The following is a 22,223-nucleotide window of genomic DNA, read 5'->3' as shown; positions in this document are numbered from 1 at the left end:
AGTGCTGTTAACATAGCAGGTCTTGTGATGCAGTGGTAGCATCCCTACCTCTGGGCTGGAAACTCTTGGTTCAAGCCCCGTGCCAGGACTTGTTGGCCATGGAAGGAGCAGTTCAATGGGTTTATAATCCTTCCACCACCTGCCCACTCTTCCCCAAAGGGAAAAAAAACGTGTGTGAAGATATGCTTTAAAAAGGTGCTGATAGGGAGGGAGTTCCCAGTGATGAGGAAAGATCAGCTGATGTGTAACTTGAAGGCAAACTGGTGTACCCATACATTTGTTGCTTCGGATTACTTCAGCATAGTTTTATTACGGTACTCAAAGTTATAAACTGATATGATGAAGTCTAGGTGCGAACCAATTCGTCTGATGCCTCACTGCCTGTATAGAGCCTGGCTTTAGAGCTAGCAGTAAATCAGATGAACAGGAAGTCTTGTTGAGAGTCTCTTCAGCAGTAGGAGGCAGATATAGAGGGACTTCTCTCGAATAGCTGCTTTCACACTGCACTGCACAGCAACAAGAAAACATCTGGAGGAAAAGCTGCTTGTTGTTCCGACAAAGAAGCTCCCACTTGTTCCTGGGGTTGATCTCAGAAAGGAAGGGGACAATTTGCTTCTCTCTCCTCATTTTTGATTGGATATGGCACAGGTAAAAACATCTCTTAGAACCAACTTTTAGTAATCATTACCTCCAATTCATTTACTAGATTTAGCTTAATTTTAGATGAATGCAATCATTGGAGCAAATCTGGCACAAATTTGACTCTTTTGAAGTTGTTCTTTCACTTTGTCTCGGTGTTCTGTCAATATGAGTAGACAGTGCTGGATGTTTTTAATCGGGTTTCCTAGAATGAATGATAACAGTGTGATCTGATATTCTTGTGCCTGTCTAATAGGGAAAAAAGGCAGTGAGTGCGTGAACTGGTTTGTTTTCAAGGGGTAGATAGTCCTTTTAGAAATATCGAACAGGGATTATAATTGATTGTAGATGCAACAATGCCTGTTCTGTGCTGATGCCCAATTTCTTGTACTTAGGAACATAGGAACAGGTAGAGGCCATTCAGCCCATCAAGCCTGCTCCACCATTCAATGCGATCATGGCTGATTGAACACTTCAGTGCCTTTTACCCACATTATCCCCATAACCGTTCACGTTATTGTTAATCAGAAATCTGTCAATCTCCACCTTAAACATACTCAATGACTTAGCTTCCACGACCCCCCGGGGTAGAGGATTCCAAAGATTCACAACCCTCTGAGTAAATAAATTTCTCCTCATCTCAGTCCTAAGTGGCTTTCCTCTTATTTTGAAATTGTGTCCCCTGGTTCTAGACTCCCCAACCAGGAGAAACATCTTAGCTGCATCTACCTGTTTATCGTTTTAATTATTTTGTAGGTTTCAGTGAGGTCATCTCTCATTCTTTGAAACTCTAGAGAATGTAGACCTAGTTTCCCCAAGCTCTCTTCATAAGACAGTCCGGCCATCCCCGGAATAAGTCTGGTGAACCTTTGTTGCACTTCCTCTATGGCAATAATATATTTTCTGAGGTAAAGGGGCCAAAATTCTACACAGTACTCCATGTGTGATCTAACCAAGCTCCTATACAATTGAAGCAAGACTTCACTACTCCTGTACTCAAATCTTTTTGCGATAAAGGCTAACATTCCATTAGCCTTCCTAATTTCCTGCTGCACCTGCATGTTAGCTTTCAGTGACTTATGGACAAGGATACCCAGGTCTCTTTGTACATTTACACTTTCTAATATCTTACCATTTAGGAAATACTCTGCACATCTGTTCCTTTGACCAAAGTGGATAACCTCACATTTTCCACATTATATTCCATCAGTCATGTTCTTGCCCACTCACTAAGTCTGTTCAAATCCTCCTGTAGCCACTTTACATCTTCCTCAAAACATACATTCCCACCTAGCTTTGTATCATCCGTGAACTTGGAAATATTACATTTGGTCCCCACATCCAAATCATTGATATATATTGTGAACAGCTGGGGCCCAATTACTGGTCCTTGCAGTACTCCAACAGTCACAGCCTGCCAACATGAGAATGACCTGTATATTGCGACTCTCTGTTTTCTGCCTGTTAGCCAATCCTTAATTGATGCCAGTGTATTGCCTCTTATCCCATGTGCTTTTATTTTGCTAGTCAACCTCCTGTGGGGGACTTTAACAAAAGCCTTCTGAAAATACTACATCCATTGACTCTCCTTTAACAATTTTGTTAGTAACATCCTCAAAAAACTTCATCAAACATGATTTCCCATTCGCAAATCCACGCTATGACCAATCAAACCATGATTATCCAAGTATCCATTTATCATATCCTTTATAATAGATCCTAGCATTTTCCTTACTGCTGATGTCAGGCTAACAGGACTATATTTCCTTGTTTCTCTCTCCCCCATTCTTAAATAGTGGGGTGACATTTGCTAACTTCCAATCTTCAGTAACCATTCCAGAATCTATAGAATTTTGGAAAATGATCACCAATGCATCCACTATCTCTATAGCAACCTCTTTCAACACTCTGGGATGCAGGATATCAGGTCCCGGGGACTTATCAACTTTCTGTCCCATTAATTTCTCCAATACAACCTTTTTATTTATACTAATTTCCTTCAATTCCTCATTCTCCCTAGTTCCTTGAATTTCTAATTCTGGGAAATTTCCTGTATCTTCCTCAGTGAAAACAGACATTAAGTAATCATTGAGCCTCTCAGCCATTTCTCTGTTCCCAATTATGAATTCTCCTAACTCTGCCTGTAATGGACCCACATTTGTCTTAGCCAAATGCTTCCTTTTTACATACCTAGAGATGCTTTTACAGTCCGTTTTTATGTTTTTTGCTAGGTTGCATTCATATTCTATTCTATCTTTCTTTACCAGTTTCTTGGTCTTCCCTTGCTCTATTCTAAAAACCTCCCAATCCTCAGGTTTACCACTACATGTTGCAACTTTATAAGCCTTTCTTTTAATCTTATACAATCCTTAACTTCCTTTGTCAGCCACGGTTGACTGACGTTTTTTTTGGGTTTTCGCACCTTGAAGGAATGTATAGGTGCTGTAAGCTATGTAATAGTTATTTGAAGATCATTGCCAATGTACAGCCATACCTTTTAATGTATTTTCCCAATCCATCTCAGCCAATTTGTCCCTCAGGCCTTCACAATTTCCTTTATTCAACTTTAACACCCTTGCTTCAGAGTGAACTACCTCACTTTCAAACATAATGTAAAATAAAATGAAACTGGGGGCACGCGCAGCTTTGAAAAAGGGTACGGCGGTGCTGCTGGAGGGAGAGGTCAAGTGTGTTCATATGGCGGCACGTGTCACTGAGTGTGGATCTCAGAATGTGACGGGAACAGCAGTCCGAGAAACGTTTTATGTCCCGGAGATACCTGTAATCCTGGGTGGGTTCGAAACATGAGGGGTGGAATTTCAGTTGAAATCCACGTGGGGTAAGTCGGAGACGGAGACAGTCACTGAGAAAAGAGATATGGCTGTGAAAGTGGGTTTTAGTAAACACCTTGTCAAACACCAGGAGAGAAATGGAAAGCAAGGAAGGTGAACAAGGCAAAAGAGAGATACGGAAATCTTATCGCAGAGACGAACAGAGCTTCTTCAAGGTAAGCATTTCTTAAAGAGCAGTGGCAGTCAATTAAACACAGAGATAAAAACAAAAAACTGTAGATGCTGGAAATCCAAAACAAAAACAGAATTACCTGGAAAAACTCAGCAGGTCTGGCAGCATCAGAGAAGAATAAAATGAAACTGGGGTCACAAGCAGCTTTGAAAAAGGGTACGAAGAATAAAATGAAACTGGGGGCACACGCAGCTTTGAAAAAGGGTAACCACGTTTCTGTAATGGCGATTAGATCATACCCATTTACCTCTATTTGTACCTTTAGATCATCTACCTTATTGCGAATGCTGCACACATTTGTCTTTCTGACATCATTCCACATTCGAAGCATACTCAATGCTCTGCTTTGTTTCTCTTACCTTCTGGTCTCACTACTACCTCCTGTTACCAACTTTACTTTCTTCCAATTTGGCCCATCCTTCAGGCTCCCACCCTCCTGACAAGCTAGTTTAAACACACCCCAACAGCATTAGCAAATCTCCTTTCGGGTTAAGATGTAACCCATCTAGCTCGTATAGATCCCAACTGCCCCAGAGCTGGTCCCAATGCCTCAGATATCTGATGCCTTCCCTCCTACACCAGTTCTCCAGCCATGCATTTAATTGAAAACAAAAACAGAATTACCTGGAAAAACTCAGCAGGTCTGGCAGCATCGGCGGAGAAGAAAAGAGTTGACGTTTCGAGTCCTCATGACCCTTCGACAGAACTTGAGTTCGAGTCCAGGAAAGAGCTGAAATATAAGCTGGTTTAAGGTGTGTGTGTGGGGGGCGGAGAGATAGAGAGACAGAGAGGTGGAGGGGGTTGGTGTGGTTGTAGCGACAAACAAGCAGTGATAGAAGCAGATCATCAAAAGATGTCAACAACAATAGTACAATAGAACACATAGGTGTTAAAGTTAAAGTTGGTGATATTATCTAAACGAATGTGCTAATTAAGAATGGATGGTAGGGCACTCAAGGTATAGCTCTAGTGGGTTTTTTTTTTTTATTTTATATAATGGAAATAGGTGGGAAAAGGAAAATCTTTATAATTTATTTATATTTAAATTATAAAGATTTTCCTTTTCCCACCTATTTCCATTATATAAAATAAAAAAAAAACCCACTAGAGCTATACCTTGAGTGCCCTACCATCCATTCTTAATTAGCACATTCGTTTAGATAATATCACCAACTTTAACTTTAACACCTATGTGTTCTATTGTACTATTGTTGTTGACATCTTTTGATGATCTGCTTCTATCACTGCTTGTTTGTCGCTACAACCACACCAACCCCCTCCACCTCTCTGTCTCTCTATCTCTCCGCCTCCCACACACACACCTTAAACCAGCTTATATTTCAGCTCTTTCCTGGACTCGAACTCAAGTTCTGTCGAAGGGTCATGAGGACTCGAAACGTCAACTCTTTTCTTCTCCGCCGATGCTGCCAGACCTGCTGAGTTTTTCCAGGTAATTCTGTTTTTGTTTTGGATTTCCAGCATCCGCAGTTTTTTTGTTTTTATCTATGCATTTAATTGATCTATTCTCCTATTCCTCTTCTCACTAGCACGTGGCACTGGGAGTAACCTTGAGATTACTGCTCCTGAGGTCCTGATTTTTCATTTCCTTCCTAACTCATTGAAATCCGCTTTCAGGACCTCATCCCTCTTCCTACCTGTCATTGGTACCAATGGGGACCACAGCTTCTGGCTGATCCCCCTCCTGCTGAAGGATGTCCTACAGCCGCTCCATGATATCCTTGACCCTAGCACCCGGGAGGCAACATAACATCCTGGAATCACGTTCCCTGCCACAGATATGCTGTCTGACCCCCTGACCACGGACTCCCCTATCACTATTGCCCTTCCATTCTTCTTCCTCACCTGCTATACAACTATCTGCCCATGGTGACACAGGCTTGGCTCTGGCTGCACTTCCCTGAGGAATCATCTCCTTCATCAGCAACCAAAATGGAAAGCCGATTAGCAAGCAGGATAGACTCAGGGGATTCCTGCATTATCTGCCTGGTTCTTTTAGACTGCCTGTCAGTCACCCATTCCCTCTCTGACTGTACGCTTCTGACCTGGAGTGTGATCACCTCCCTAAATGGGTTATTCACATAGTCCTCTGCCTCACGGATGCACAACAGTGACTGCAGCTGCCGCTTAAGTTCCGAAACCCGGAGCACAAGCTTGTGCAGCTGGTGACGTTTCCTACAGGTACGTTTGTCAGGGACACGTGGTGCATCCCTGACTTCACACATACCACAGGATGTGCACTCCACTTGGCTGAGCTGACCTTCCATTCCATAACTCTAAAAACTATTTATTACAGTAAGTAGAATGAGTAGAATAAATTACTAGTAACTTAACTTTACTATACTTATGCTAACTTTATCTTACATTGGTTTATTACTTTATTTCACTTTGACTTAATTTAACCTTACCTCCCTATTGCTAGTGTACCTGACTGAAATCCAAGTAGCTACTTCTTTAAAAATGATACATTTTTCTAGTTTTAAGATATTTAAGCACAGTCCCAACAGCAGCTTCTCACCAACCAATGAATTTAGTTTTCCTATGAGTTACTCCTGGATTTTTAGCAACCTCAGCGTGGTGCCCGAGCAGAGGTGCCTCACAAGTCCAGCTGTGTCTGCTGCCGGGAAGTGAGTGAAAGTCCCGAGCCTCATCCTCTATATATCTACTGCCCGAGTATGGGCGTCCCTCGCAGGTCTGGCTGTCTCCACTCCCGAAAGGTGAAGGTGTGTTGAATTTCTAGCCCATGGAAATTTTGTCTCCTGAAATTCTCTCCTCAATACATTGCTGGAGTGTTAGCTAATGGACACTGTCCCTTCTAATTCCCATATCTCCTCTAAGGTACCATTTCTTCTCACCAACAAGCAACAGGCAGCCCACGTACTGGCTAAGTTAGGGTCATCACAGCTGAGGCCAATCCTGCCCACTATTCATCAGTGGCTGACAACCTAGACTGATTCGTCTTTTCTTCCTTCTTGTGCCATTATTGCAGTTCCGATTCGAGATGTTTACCTACACATAGGTCAGGACAGAATCAGAAGGGAATTGGCAACTTAGTGTCTATTAGAAGGAGCAATGAATTTACAATGCTAACCAGATAACAACAACAGGGATCACTACAGTGTTTGAGCTTATTAGTTGGCAATATAAAACAATGGGATAGTAAACGTTGGTTCCCTAGAGACGGAGACAGGAGAAATTAGCACGGGTTATGAGGAAACGGCAGAGAAGTGAAACAAATGTTTTGTGTTTGCCTTCTCAGTAGAAGACACAAGTTACACAAGTTTTTTTTTAGAGAGTAAGCAAGGGGATAATAAGAATGAGGAACTTAATATCAGCGGGAAATAAGTGTTAGGGAAACTAAAGGGACTAAAAGATGAGAAAGCCTCAAGACATTGCCTGGATGAGTGCAGCTCCAGCAATACTCAAGACGCTTGACACCATCCAGGACAAAGCAGTCCATCTACCATCTCCAACATCCACACCTACCACCACCGATGCACAGTGGCAGCAATGTGTACCATCTACAAGGTGCAATGCAGGATCTCAACAAGGCTCCTTTGGCAACACCTTCCAAACCCATGGCTTCTACCACCAAGACTGACAAGAGAAGCAGATGGATGGGAACACCACCACCTGCAAGTTCCCCTCTGAGCCCCACACTATCCTGACTTGGGGTGTTCCTACATGGTCTGCAGTGGCTCAAGGAGATGGCTCACCACCACCTTCTCAAGGGCAATTAGGGATGAGCAGTAAATGCTGGCCTAGCCAGCAACATCCAGATTCCATGAAAGAATTTAAAAAATGATGGTCCACCCTCTGGTTTCTAATAAAGGCAGCTGCAGAAATAGTGGATGCACTGGTTATGATTTCCCAAAGTTCCCCAGATTCTAGTGGGTTATAAATTAAAAAAATGTAACACTGCTGTCCAAGAGAGGAGGGAAAGGGAAAAGAGGAAACTCAAGGCCAGTTAGCTTGATATGAGTCATCACGGAAATGCCGGAATCTATTATTAAAGATGTCTTAACAAATCAAGGAAAACATTATAATATCATCAGACCGAATCAAACTGCTTTTACAAAAGAGAAATATTATTTAACAAATTTATTAGATAGTTGTTTGGTAGTGCAGAACTTGAGCATTGCTGAAAGAAAAAGCCATTTTGTTGTCAAAGCTTGTCGTCTTGCACTCATCAGCACAATTTGCCAGAAAATGCTCGTGTCAGGAGAAACAAATAATTTCTACTATATGAGAAGAGAGTGCTGATTGGTTGGCAAGTAGACTCTGATTGGTCGAGGAGTTCTCATGAAGAATGCACCAGTTGATGGTGCTTCAACAACAAATGTATTTTATGTAACTAATTGGAGTAGATAACGGGGAGCTTGGATTTTCAAAAGTACTCAGTAATAGGATAGAAAGACAGAATATTTGATTGATGATGTGAAATTTCTAAATGTTGATGATTAGTAGACTTGAATGTACTCATACATGGAGCACGGAAAGTTAGCATGCAGAAACAGCAAGCTAGCATGTTGGTCTTTACTGCAAGGAGATTGAAATACAGGAATAAAGAAAACTTGTTACAATTGTACAGGGATTTGGTGAGACCACACCTGGAATACTGTGAGCATTTTGGCCTTCACATCTAAGGAAGGATATACTTGTATTGGAAGCAGTACAGTAAATGTTCACTAGGTTGATCCTTGGGGTGAAAGGGTTTTTCTAAGATGAGGAGCTGAGTAAATTAGGCCTTTATGTACTCTGGGTATTAGAATGATAAGAGTTGATCTCATTGAAATGTACAAGGTTCTGGAGGGACTTGACAAGGTAGACATTGAGAGGTTGATTCCCCTGACTGGGAAAACTAGAACACTGGGAACACACTAAGGGGCCAATCAATTAGGACTGGGATGAGAAGCATTTTCTTCCCTCGGATGGTTGAGAATCTTTGAAGATCCCTACCCTAGAAGGTTGTGGATGTTCCATCATTGAGGATATTCAAGGCTGAGATTTTTGGTCTCTCAGGGAATCAAGGAAAGTTGAGAGCAGATCGGAAAGTGGAGCTGAGGTAAAAGATCAACCATGATCGTCTTGAATGGCAGACAGGTTTGAAGGAGTGTATGGCCTTGTGGGACTGGAGCAGGCTGTAGGTATAGGATTGGGTATCACCATGATAAATTTAAACATGAGGATGAGAGTTCTCATTTGAGAATTTTATTGACTGAGGAACCAGAAGCCAGTGTAGGCCAGTGGGGACGATGGTGATGTGTGAGCAGCACTCAGTGCAGGACAGGATATGGGCAGTGGAGAATGGATGAGGTGAAGTTTATGCTGGGTGAAAAATGGGAGAATGGCTGGATGAAGGTGACAGATGTATAGATGAAGAGTTCAACAGCAGATAGGCTAAGAAAGAAGTAGGTAGAACAGAGAATTATTAAATAGTATTTTCAGATTCAACATGGACCAGGTTCTGAATCTAAGACCTTCCTACATTGTGTGACTCAGTTCCAGACTAGATGTTACATTGGCAAACCGAAGAATCAAATGAGGATTTACCAGTTCCTAGAAAGTGAAACAAGCATCATTTTCAATGCATCAGTTGAAGCAACAATAAGTAGTTCAATGTGATTCATATTGTTGTGGTGTTGCTTTGTAAATGTGTAAGAAAAATTTCTTTTGAGAAGGTGGTTCCTACTTTAAAATGGTTAGACTTAATGGGCAGAATCTTCGACTCGGTGAGCAGGGGTGGGGCCTGCTCGCTGAGGCATAAAATGACACGCAGTGATTTAGATTTAGATTTTCAGTTTGGCGGGCGCGCAGCCAAGTCAGCTGCGCACTCACCGAACTGTCAAAGGCCTACTGAGGCCTTTTAATATCTATTAAACTAATAAACTGAGCTGCCCGTCCAACCTTAAGGTTGGCGGGCTGGCGAAGAGCCCAGGCGGCCTTTACATTTCTCAGGGAACCTCATCCACAGGCGGGATGAAGTTTCATGAATGATTTTAAAGTGATTTAAAAGTTTTTAATAAAATTAATGGCCATGTCCCAGCTCATGTGACAGCTTCACCTGAGGGGACATGTCCTTAAATTTTTGTTTACATTTAATCAATGTTTCATAAGTGAAAGTAATCTACCTGAGGAACCTCTGTGCTCCCAACTCAGGGAACACCCCCCTGCTCCCACGGCACAGGGAGTGCATAGCACTTCCGGGAGCAGGTCACGTTGGGAAGGCCTTAATTGGCCCACCCACTTAAAATGGTGACCCAATAGGGGGGAACCAATCGGGTCCTTGCCCGCCCCCACATGATCCCCCCGATGGGGGGGACAATTCTACCCAATATTCTATAAAATTAGGCAGAAGCACAATCATGAGAACATAAGAAATAGGAAAAGGAGTAGACCATATTGTCCCTCAAGCCTGTTCTGCGATTCAGTATGATCATCACTGATCTTTGATCTCAACTTTCCTGCCCATTCCCCATTTTTCTTGATTCCCTCAAAGGCCAAATCATTCACAGAATCACACAGTGTAGAAGAGGCCCTTTGGCCCATCGAGTCTGTACTGACATGAGAGAAACACCTGACCTACCTACCTAATCCCATTTACCACTTGGCCCACAGCCTTGAATGTTATGACGTGCCAAGTGCTCATCTGGGTACTTCTTAAAGGCCTTTGGGGGAATCATATTTCTTGATTCCCTCAAAGGCCAAATCATTGATAAAGAATTTAGGGAGAGAGCTCAATAGTGTCGAACAAAGGATTTAGAACAATGGTTGAGAGAGGCATGTTCCTTAACAGTTACAAATTGGGGCTGCATTATTAACCAGCAATGGTATTTTGCTGCTGAGAGGGTGGAATTCTGATCTACAGTCTCATAGTTCGCTCAGTGTTTGATTTAGAAACAATTCATTACTGTCACCTTTGCAAACCAAGGTCTCTAGGGGTCACTATGGTTGATCCTCTGACAATGTGGTTTTTTTTCTGCAAGTGATTGTGAAATAATAATGTCTGTTAAAATAATGTTGTTGTCCAATCGGAAGCCTTTGAAAACCCCAGCTGAACTGACGTTGTAACTGGAAGTTTTGATGATATTTTAAATTTTGGAAAGAGCGAGGGATAGCTGCATAGTTGAGCTGGAATATTTTTGTTTTATGGTGGGGGGGCTAGCGGTGCAGTTTGCAAGCTGCCTTAAGTTCCTGGAAGAGACAGCAATCATTTGAATCACTTCCATTTTTCTTCTCCTTCCAGTTGAACGGCATAAACTGAAAAATACAAACGTTTCCAAATTGTCATCATTAGTTACATTTTGGGTTTCTTTTGATAATTTCCCCTCTCTTGTCTTAAAAGCATTGACTCTTGCTGGGTTATCATTCCACATGATCCAGGGTTCTGTCAAGTCATCATTCTAAATGTGTTGAGTGTAGATAATTATTGCGAAGGACATCACACATGAAATAGGAGCAGAAGTGGGTCATTCGGCTCCTCGAGCCTGCTCCACAGTTCATTAAGATCATTAAGATGTTTGTATTTTGAATTCCACTTTCCCAACTATGCCCAATAACCTTTGGGTCCCTTGCCATGTGTGATGTAGCCAAGTCGCATCTAGTTTTTATACTTGCACCTGCCAACTGGAATCACTAGGCAACACTTAGCCCTGGCTGCAGCAATTCTGGTATATGAAGTGGGTAATGGGGGAAGGGATCATGGTGGGGGGGTGGGGATGGCAGGGGGGTGTGGTGGGGATGGCAGGGGTGGGTACAGGTGGTTGTGAATAAGCTTCAATAATGAAAATCCTGGGTGGGGAGTGGGGAATGTTTCTTTCTGAACTCACAGCTTTTTGGCATAAAGGTGCAGTGTCAACATAAAGGAAATAAAAGCACATCCTGTGCTTAGAGTCTAAACAAATAGCCACAATAATTGAAAATACTGCACACCCAACAGAATTGAGTTTTGATCGCACGGCTTGCAGTTCTGTTTTTTTATATATCTTTTGGATTATAGTTCCTTAAAACGCCTGCAACTGAGCAATATTGAAGTACTCCTTTCACAACACTCAGTCCTGAGCATGTGTTGGCCACAAAGGAATCTGCATCTCATTAGGCCAAAGATGTCCACTTCGCGGATGTCATTGTTCTTGCATGGATGACCTTTAGTTCCAAATGTTTCTCATAGAAGCTCAGGAATTGTTAAAGGGCATATTTGCCTTGGCATGATTCCCTCATCAGAACTCACTTCCCAAATGTTAGCACATTCCCTGTTGACTGACCAACCCTGCACTTCCGGTAAATCCTGGTTTATTTTGCAACATTCACAGTTTTAGTTTATTTTATTTATCCTTGATTCGTGCTTTGAAAACATTTGGCGCGCAAGGAAGGCATGGTGAATTTTATTTCTTAGACTTAATTTCCTTCCCTATTAAGTGCTTCTCATCTATTTCGACCTTTACTTTAACTAGAGATGTTCATGAGTATGTACCCATTGATCAAATCATTGATTTAGATATGTCATTTAGCCCCAATTCAGTTAGTGGTGTTTGGAATTATGCAAATCTGAGATGTAAGACAAGAGGAATATTTCAACATCTTGTTTGATCTCCATTTCCTCCCTTCATCTCCCAACTCTTCTGAATATTCAGGATCTTGGAGTAAGACTCCAAGGGTCTCACCTGCCTTTGGGTACCTCAGCCAAAAATGATCTGGACAAACGCATGTCAGCAAGCTGTTTATGTTAAACAGCATCCATGGTGGGCCCATCTTAATCTTGCTTGGTATCCATCCACATATAGGGTGGAATCTTTCGTGCGTTTTAGGCGTTTTTGGCGGCTTGAGTGGACAATATGGTGAAAAGGCTAAACATTTGTTTCACGATGTCATGGAACCAGTTTACAATTCCCGTCAGATGTCAGGAACTTCATTGTAATGCATCTGCATATCATTATAATCCTAGCTCGCTGGAATCATCTGTCCGCGCTGGATCACCTGAGCACATCACACTGATATGTTTCACAGCTGGACATAAGCAATGTGCACCTGGTGAGCTGCACTTTGCTCGGGACTCTAAGGTTTGTTTGTCTACCTTGCTTTGTGCAGCACTCGTGGTCATCAGCGCCAGGCTTTGCAAACAGCGTCACATCACTTTTAGGGGGTGCTCACAGGCAGGCCTCTACTTACAAGACCAGCCATAGGATGGGGTAGCTTTTCAACGGCTGCAGGATTAGGGCTTACTTGGGGAAGAGGGAGAAGTGGCCTCAGGCAAGGGAAGAGGCTGCAGGGCAAAGGCTGTACTGGGGAAGGGGGTGTATCCCAGGATGTGTGCAGGACACAAGTTGATCTGTGTAAGTGGCTTCAAGATGGTGAAAACTAAGCAGGCAATCTCCAGAGGAGATGAGGCCAGGTGGACATGTGAGGGTGTGTGAGAGAGAGTGTGTGTGGTGATGTCCCTTGAGCTGGCAGTGAGTGAGATGCCAGTGAATGTGTGATGGGCTTGTGAGTGTGTGAGTTTAGAGTGATGAGATGGTTGCCTTACTCTGACGGCATGGATGAGATCATTCATCTTCTTTCTTCACTGGGTGGCCAACCTCTTCTGTGCAGCATTGGCCCTGACCACCTCTACCACCACCCCGCAAGCCGGGGTGTTGAGATTGTTGGACGTCCTGCAGCCAAAGCTGGGGTAGAGGTGGTGGCTGGCATCCGTGACCTCCAAAAGGCATTCCAGGGGCACATCACTGAATCGGGTGGGGGGGCTGCAATCTTCTTGTCTTTCGGGGCCATGTCTTCTGTGCGGCAGCCCTGGGCTGGAAGCACCAAGAGGTGTGCGCAGGGCTGCACTTTAAATATGGCACATGACATGAGGAAGTGGCGTGGTGATGGCATGGTGGGCAAATGAGAGCCCGCTTGCCATCGCGATGGTGTGTTTCCCAGGAATGCACGATTAATGAGGCGGGATTTGGACGATACAGCATGGGAAGCTGCCATTGCGGCCGGTGGGTAAAACATTCTTTTTCCCGCCACTACTGCACTTAGTGCAAATCTGAGATGATTCTGCCCACAGTCTCCAGCATTGGATAGTGTCCTCTGAGTTCACTGCCCTCCCATCCTCCCTTAATCTCTGCCTTCATATAAACTCCTCACCCACTTGGCCTTGCCTAGGAACATATAGGAACATAGGAATGGAGTCAGCCATTTGGCCCATTGGGCTTGCTCTGTCATTTGGTTTGATGATGGCTGATCACCTACCTCAATGCCACTTTCCTGCACTGTCTCCATGTCCCTTGATGTAATTAGTCTCCAGAAATCTATTGATTTCTGTCTTGATCATGCTCAACGATTGAGCTTCCACAGCCCTCTGAGGTAGAGAATTCCAAAGATCCACCACCCTCTGAGTGAAGAAATTCCTCCTTATCTCAGTTTTAAATGGCCTGCCCCTTGTCCTGAGATTATGTCCCCTGGCTTTAGACTCACCAGCTAGAGGAAACATCCTATCTACATCCACCCTGTCACACCCCCTAAGAATTTTGTAAGTTTCAATGAGGTCACCCCTCATTTTTCAAATGAATGCAGACCCAGTCTCCTCAATCTCTCCTCATAAAATAATCCTGCCATCGCAGAGATTAATCTGGTGAACTTCCATTGCACTCCCTCTATCGCATGTATATCCCTTCTTAGACAAGGGGACCAAAACTGTGCACAATACTCCAGGTGAGGTCTATCAAGGCTCTATACTACTGCAGCAAGGTATCCTTACTCCTGTTCTCAAATCCCCTCACGGTGAAGGGCAACATACTATTTGTCTTCGTAATTGCTTGCTGCACCTGCATGCTAGCTTTTAGTGACTCATGAACAATGACACCCAGGTCCCTTTGGACACCTGCACTTCCCAACCCCTCACCATTTAAAAAGTATTCTGTCTTGTTTTTTTCTACAGAAATGAATAACCTCACACTTATTCACATTATATTCCACCTGCCATGTTCCAGCCCATTCACTTAGACTGTCCAAATCCTCTTGACGCCCCCTTGCATCCTCCTTAAAACTTACGTTCCTACCCAGTTTGGTGTCATCAGGAAATTTGGTCCCCACATCTAAATCATTTATATAGATTATGAACAGCTGTGGACCTAGCACTGATTCTTATGGTATCCCAGTAGGAACAGCCTGCCATCCTGAGAATGATCCGTTTAGTCTTACTCTCTGCTTTCTGTCTCTTAACCAATTTTCAATCCATATTAATATGCTTTCATCAATCTCATGTGCTCTAATATTTATTTATTAACCTCCTGTGTGAGAACTTATGAAAAGCCTCCAGAAAATATGAATACACCAGTGGTTCTCCTTTAACTATGCCACACGTAACATCCTTAAAAATCTCCAACAAGTTTGTCAAACATGATTTTCCTTTCACAAATCCATGTTGTCTCTGCCCAATTTTACCATTTTTTCCTAAATGTTGAGCTATCACATCCTTAACAATTAGATTCTAACATTTTCCCTACTTCTGACTAACAGGTCTGTCGTTCTCCATTCTCCCTCCTCCTCCTTTTTTAAATAGTGGGGTTACATGTACTACTTTCCAATCCACAAGAACCCTTCCTGGATCTATGGCCAGGGTTTTACAGCCTCTCCTGCCTGGTGGAGTATTACAGTCCCACTGAGCTGCATGGAGATTTTAGGGGTTTGCCGAATCCGTTGGGTGCAGACATGCCATGGTGAGGCCATAAAATCCTGGCCTGTAGCATTTTGAAAGATAACCATCAATGTATCCACTACCTCTCTAGGCACTTATTTCAACACTCTGAGATGAAGCTCATCTGGTCCAGAGGATTTATCAACCTTCAATTCAGTTAACTTTTCAAGCACTACCATCTTACTAACACTAATTTCTTTTAGTTCGTCAGTTCCACAAGTCCCTTAGTTGCCTAGTATTTCAGGGAGATTTTCTGTATCTTCTTCCATGAAGACAGACAAAATGTAACTGTTTAGTTTCTTCACCATTTCCCTGTCCTCCACTATAAATTCTCCTGTCCCCACCTGTAATGGGCCCGCATTTGTCCTAGCTAATCTTTTCCTTTTCACATACTTAAAGGAGCTTTTACAGTCCATCCTTATGTTCCTCGCCAGTTTACATTCATATTCTCTTAATCAGCTTTTTGGTCCACCTTTGCTGGGTTCTAAATTGCTCCTAATCCTCAGGCTTACCACTTTGTCTTGGCATCCTTTGTTGGAGGTGGTGGTGTGTGTGTCAGCTCCACCTTTGACTTCTGAGCGGTTCGAATCGCTCCCACTCCCTAGGTTATAGACCTTGGACTTATTTGGGGTTGTGACAAAGTGCAGCAGACAACTGGTTTTGGTGCAAGAAAAGAACTGAGTTTATTGAAATCACAAATGAACTTATAACATTAGGATTGCACTGAGATTATACAGACCTACAAAGTACACTTAGTTAAGAATGGGGAACTCACGGCATAATGAGGGAAAATCACGCTACTAATCCCCTTACCCTTGTCGCACCCCCCAAAACCTAACTAAATTGAACTAGGAGAGGTCAGGGATCATGCTCACCAACCCAGGGTTCCTTGACAGTTTGAAATCCAGCCAGGTAAGCCGGTTGCAGTTTTGGGTTACGTTCTTTGTGTCCTCTGGGGCCTGCCATCCCCACATGGTCCTGGTCTGTGGAATCTGCTAAGGTTCTTCAGTTGGGTGGAGGGGGCGGTTGTGGGTGGTCGATCTCCGTGGAGGGCTGCGGTTGCGGCCTTGTCTTCGGTTGAGCCTGCCACCCTGTGCCCCTCGCCGTGATATTGCCTGCGAACATGCAAACCTCCAGATCTCCTTCCTCTGCTTGGCTCAGCTCCCTGCTTAAACTGCTTACTGCCTAAAACTGCTTTCAAAACTGCTCACTTCTGTGTCCACCCAAAAAACCTGCTCACTTCAGATCTCCTGGCCCAGTTATATTGTTTTATTTTGAATTTCTTATCTCAATCCAATTCAAGGTTAGTTCTTTGTTTGATTTTGGTGGGCTTCCCGGGGTGATTGTTGTCTCGTTTTTAATGGGCTCACATGATGTTTATCATTGTCTTCCTGGCCCCGTAACTAGTTTTGAACTGAAAGCCATTGTATGTGTGGAATATTGATGGGTTCGCATAATTGTAGATTGTGGTCTTCCTGCCTTAGTAGTTAGCAATGATTATTTAAACAAGATTTTGATGGGCTTTAGTTTTGTGTTGATTGTTATAAAGGGAAGAATCGTATTCTGTCTTCTCTCATTGTCTGGTTTCAGGTAAAAGTCCAAAAGTCATGTCCTTGTTGATGATATGAAAAATGTGGGAATTTTGAGAACCCTTCCCCTTATAAGGCATTTCCTTTGATCAATGCAATCTTTAACTTCTTTTGTTAACATGGATGAGTTACCTTTCCATTTGGGCGTTTGTGCCTTAGAGGAATGTATATCTGCTGTAAACTATGTAGTATTTCTTTAAACACTAGCCATTGCCTGTCTGCTGCGAGATCTTTTAGTGTATTTTTCCAATCCACCACAGCCAATTTACCCCTCAGACCTTCATAATTTCCTTTCTTCAGGCTTAAGATCCTAGTTTCAGAAGGAACTATATCATATTCAAAATTAATGCAAAATTCTATATTATGGTCACTGTTTCTCAAAGGCTCCTTTACGGCAAGGTTATCAATTAGCCCCTTCTCATTACACAACACTAAATCCAAAATAGCCCGATCCTTAGTTGGCTCCTCAACATACTGCTCCTGAAACCCATCTCATACACATAACAGGAATTCCTCCTCCAGAGCATCAGGCCTGACTTGGTTAACCCAGTCTACGTATAAATGAAGTCGCCATTATCATTGTATTATCCATGTTACATGCATCTCAAATTTCCTGATTTATCATGTGTCCAACATTTCCATGACAGATTGGTGGTCTATAAACAACTCCCACCAATATTTGCTGCCCTTTGCTGTATCTGAGCTCCACCTAAACTGATTCTATATCTTGAACCTTCAATTTAAGATCCTCTGTTACCAATGTACTAATCTCGACTTTTACTGAGTGTGCTATCCCACCTTCTTTCCCTTTTTGTCTATCCCCCCTAAATGCCGAATATCCTTGAATATTCAGTTCCCAATCTTGGTCACCCAGTAGCCACATCTCCATAACGGCAATTAAATCATACCCATTTACCTCAATATGTGCATTCAACTATATGTGAATGCTACGTGCATTCAGATAGAGTGCCTATAAATCTGTTTTTTTAACTTTATTCTCTATTCTGATCCTATTTGATGCTTGTCTATGCTTTATCTGCCTTCTGTTTTTGCTTTCTACTTTTCTATTTCCATATACTCCCAGTTTTGCTCCCTCGAATCTGAGCTCCCTCTTAAGTTCCCATTCCGCTCCCAATCTAGTTTAAACCATCCCCATGGCCTTCTCATGAGGCCTCTCTACTCCCATTGTATCTATCATAGACACAGCCATTTCTGATCTCTTCCTTGTGTCACTCTTCAGCCACATCCCCCTTCCCCTCCCTACCACAATCCTACTTCATTCTGCGTTCTCACAGAGGGAAAAAAAACACTTTTCCAATTCACTTATGGCTACATTTTCAAAATGGCAACTGTCTAGCCCTCCATTCACATGAAAAATATCTGCAGCCCACAATCTGCCCAACTACAACCTCAACTCCCCTTTGATGAACAAGTTCCCATTAAAACCATTAACCTCTCTCTCACTCTGCTTATTCCCTTAGTATGGCTTTTATTTCAGTTTCCTTAAGTACAAGGGATGCCAATTTGAATTGTTACGATCTCCATTGAGAGTGATAACTTTTAAAAAGAAATTCAAATTCCCAGTAACCAACTTAAGAGATCATATGTCAAGATTTCAAGTTTTACAACCTTTACTACAACAAACTAAAAGCAACATTAATTAAATACTATTCCTGTAGACAATGTTTACTTTAGATTACAGAACAGAAATTTACCTTTTTACTTTTAGCACAACTGAAAATCCCACTCTCCAGTTATACTTTACATTATCCCTTAAATAGACATTCAATTCTCATGGAACCAGTCCAAGGTAATTATTAACTCCCAAAGATTCACTTCCATTCTGTTCATTTTGCAACCTGGTAACTTTTAACCCCAGAATGTTTTTTTAAGGTGAGGGTTTTCCCGGAGACACTCCCTTTAACTCAAGCTAGGCGAATCTTCCAACCTCATTTTAAATCCTCATGATTTTGTTCTAGGTATCCTAACGATTTTAATGTAGGGTAGCCTAGTAAATGAATTGCAAAAGGTTAGTATGCAGGTACAGCAAGTAATTATGAAAGCTATTATGAATGTTATTGTTTATTGCGAGGGGAACTGAATACAAAAGTATGGAGGCCGTGCTTCAGTTATATAGGGCATTAATGAGACCACTCCTAAAGAATTGCATACAGTATTGTTTCCTTATTTAAGGAAGGATGTGAATACAATGGATGCAGTTCAGAGAAAGCTTATGAGACAATACCTGGAATGGGTGGGTTGTCTTTTGAGGAAAGGTGGGACAGGCTAAGCGAATATCCGTTGAAGTTTAGAAGAGTAGGAGGCGACTTGACTGAAACATATAAAATCCTGAGGGGTCTTGACAAGGTGGATGTGAAGGGGGCATTTCCTCTTGTGGGAAAATCTATAACTAGGAGTCACTGTTCAAAAATAAGGGGTCATCCATTTAAGATAGAAATGAGAAGAATTTTTTTCTCTCAGAGGGCCATGAGTCTTTGGAACTCTTCTTCAAAAGGCAGTGAAAAGAGAATCTTTGAATATTTTTAAGGCAGAGTTAGACAGGTTCGTGATAAGCAAGGGGGTGAAAGGTTATGGGTGTAGGTGGAAATGTGGAGTTGAGGTTACAATCAGATCAGCCATGACCTTATTAAATGGCAGAGCAGGCTTGAGATGCTGAGTAGCCTACTCCAGCTCCTAATTCATATGTTTGTATGTTTGGATATTCAATGTGAGCACAAGCTCCCACCTGTATTCCTTTGTGGTGAACCGTAGAGACTTGTCACCTCTATCTGCTCCTTCCCTCTTGCTCTCTCTCGGATCCTGATGGACTTCACTGTCTGTGAAATTCAGGATATCTTTTAGGAGAACCATGTAATCTAATCCTACAATGGTTTCCCATGCGCTCTACCTCTCTCAAAGCCAATCGCTATGATAATATGAATCACATGGGTCTTGTATCCAGGTAGACATGATGATTAGCTATCATTTAGAGTCCAATCCGCATTCTATCTTGTAATTAAATAGACAGTTAAAGTATTACTTCCTGGTATTCAACTATGAAAGATGATGGAAACGCAGCAAACAAATCCATTCTAGGTGGGTTATCTTCATATGGTGGACCTGTGCTGTTGGCTGAAAAGGCCAATCCTTGAGAGGCAGGTTCAGCTTCAAGCACCACAAGTTGAAGCTACCAAGTTCATCTGAGCTGTTTTCGGCATTGGCATCTGTTGCCAAGCCACTGCAGCCACTGGTGGTGCATGCCAGCCCACAGGAGGTGTTGTCCTTAACTAATGATTCTTAGCTAGTTATGCCTAGGGTCTTCATGTCACACTTGCAAACATCCTTGAAGTGGAGCTTTGGGCATCCTATAGGTCATCTAGCTCCAGCTACCTAATCACAGAGAAAGTCCTTGACAATGCAATCATCTTCAATCCTACAGATGGGTCCGAACCTACAAAGCCATCTCACAGTTCAAGTATAACTGGTTACAAAACCTGACATTCTTTACGTCTTCCTGGGACTTTAGAGGCTAATAGTCTATCCACTGTCAGCACAGGTGCTTCTGCCGTTGTCTACAAGTGTGAACACCTTGCACCTTCCTCCCAGTGAAACAACCTGGGCCTCCCTTTAATCTTTAAAAAAACACTCAGGTTTACTATCAGCAGAATTCAGAAAATCTCAGACTGCCCCTTCATTCCTCCATTTTACCCTAAGTTAGAAGCCCAGAACCAAAATGCAATAATCTTATAAAATCTCACATTTGTAACAGAATACATATGGTGGGCAATTGATTTAGCCATTCATCACCAGGTCTGGCTGGATCACATAAAGTACTAATGAGTGCTGTGTTCCTCTGCCAAAACAACCCACTTTTGGCAGATCATCGTGGAATGCAAATACAACCCCCACATTCTTTCCTTTACTGAAAATGGTCTTTGCAAACCCCTTTTCCCTGTCTCCTCTATTCTCACCACCCCCCCTCCAACATCAAGGGCAGAATTTTGCCCTTGATGGGTGGGCGGGCTCCACTGGCATTTTAAGTTGGCCTGCCCAGTGGGCTGCCCAGCGGGAAGCGCTATGCGCTCCCTGTGCGGTGAGGGGTGGGGTGGGGGGGGGAGGGGGGGTGGATGGGGGGCGGGATTTCCCCAACTGCCAGAGCGCACATCTCCCTGAGGCTAAATGCTGCCTCAGGGAGAGTGCTGAAAGGATTTGAAAGTTTAAAAATAGAAAAATAAAAAAATTATTAACATGTCCCCCTCATGTGACAATGGGTGAGGTTTCATGTTTTTTCAGAAGCCCCACTGGGGGTCCTGGCTTGCCCGCCAATCTTAAGGTTAGACAGGCAGGGCCTTTAATTGGTTTGACTACCTTGTCAATCGCCACAATTGGCCATTGACAGGTCGGCGGGTGGACAGCTGATCGCGCTGTCACCCAGCCTTCCTGAATATTTAAATGGGGCGAGATGGCGTCGGGGGTTCCTCCTGATGTCATCCTGTGTCATTTTCACGTCGGCGAGCGGGCCCTGCCCCCAGCTCGCCAATGGAAAAATTCTGCCTCAAGTGTGGGGAACTCAAGAACTTCTTTGTCACTATAATTGAGATCATCCATTCAGCTGCCTCTGCCAATTCCCTCCCTTTCTCTAGCCCATGAACCAAATTTCCCCGAAGACTCCCCCCACTCTTGAGCTCACATCTTTCTCTAGTACATCTCCTATCTCCCCTCATGCCCTCTCTGAGCTCATCTTGTCCATGGGATCCATATCCTGTTCCCTTGGCCCTATTCCCACTAAACCAATGACAGCCCCAAATTCCCTTCTTGGCCCCAATAGCTGATATTATTAACTGTCACCCTCCCCATTCACCCAGCTCCTCACAAAAAATGACCCTTGACCCCTCTGTCATTGCAAACTACTGTCCCATATCCAAGCTCCTTTTCCACCCAGAAGTCCTTGAACCCATTGTCCCCTCACAAATCTGTGCCCCATCATTATTGGAACTCCATATTTGAATCCCTCCAATGAGGTTTCCACCTCTGCCACAGTACCAAGAAACCTCTTATCAAAGTCACGAATGACATTCCTTGGAACTGTGATGGAAGTAAACTATTGCTCCACATCCTTCCTGACCTCAGTGCAGCCTTTTGTATGGTTGATCGCACCATTTGAGATATCAGCGCTCCTACAATTCCAACTTCATGTACACCCCAATTTAACAAACCAGATGTGGTCTGACCAATGCATTATACAGTTGCTGTAAAACTTCTCTACTTTTATA

General features: G+C 43.0%; 1 protein-coding gene across 1 annotated transcript in view; it reads left to right on the top strand.

Annotated features, from left to right (window-relative positions):
* Window positions 1–447: 447 nt before the first annotated feature.
* Window positions 448–22,223, top strand: part of LOC121283838 (interleukin-5 receptor subunit alpha-like) — a 67,102-nt gene continuing 45,326 nt past the window's right edge. The window contains exon 1 of the mRNA XM_041198617.1: window positions 448–648. The gene's annotated coding sequence lies outside the window, so the exon portion shown is untranslated. The remainder of the gene's footprint in view (window positions 649–22,223) is intronic.

This window comes from Carcharodon carcharias, chromosome 11, assembly GCF_017639515.1.
Source record: "Carcharodon carcharias isolate sCarCar2 chromosome 11, sCarCar2.pri, whole genome shotgun sequence".
Taxonomy (NCBI): Eukaryota; Metazoa; Chordata; class Chondrichthyes; order Lamniformes; family Lamnidae; genus Carcharodon; species Carcharodon carcharias.
The sequence above is the reverse complement of the archived record's forward strand: the minus strand, read 5'-3'. Positions and strand labels throughout refer to the sequence as shown.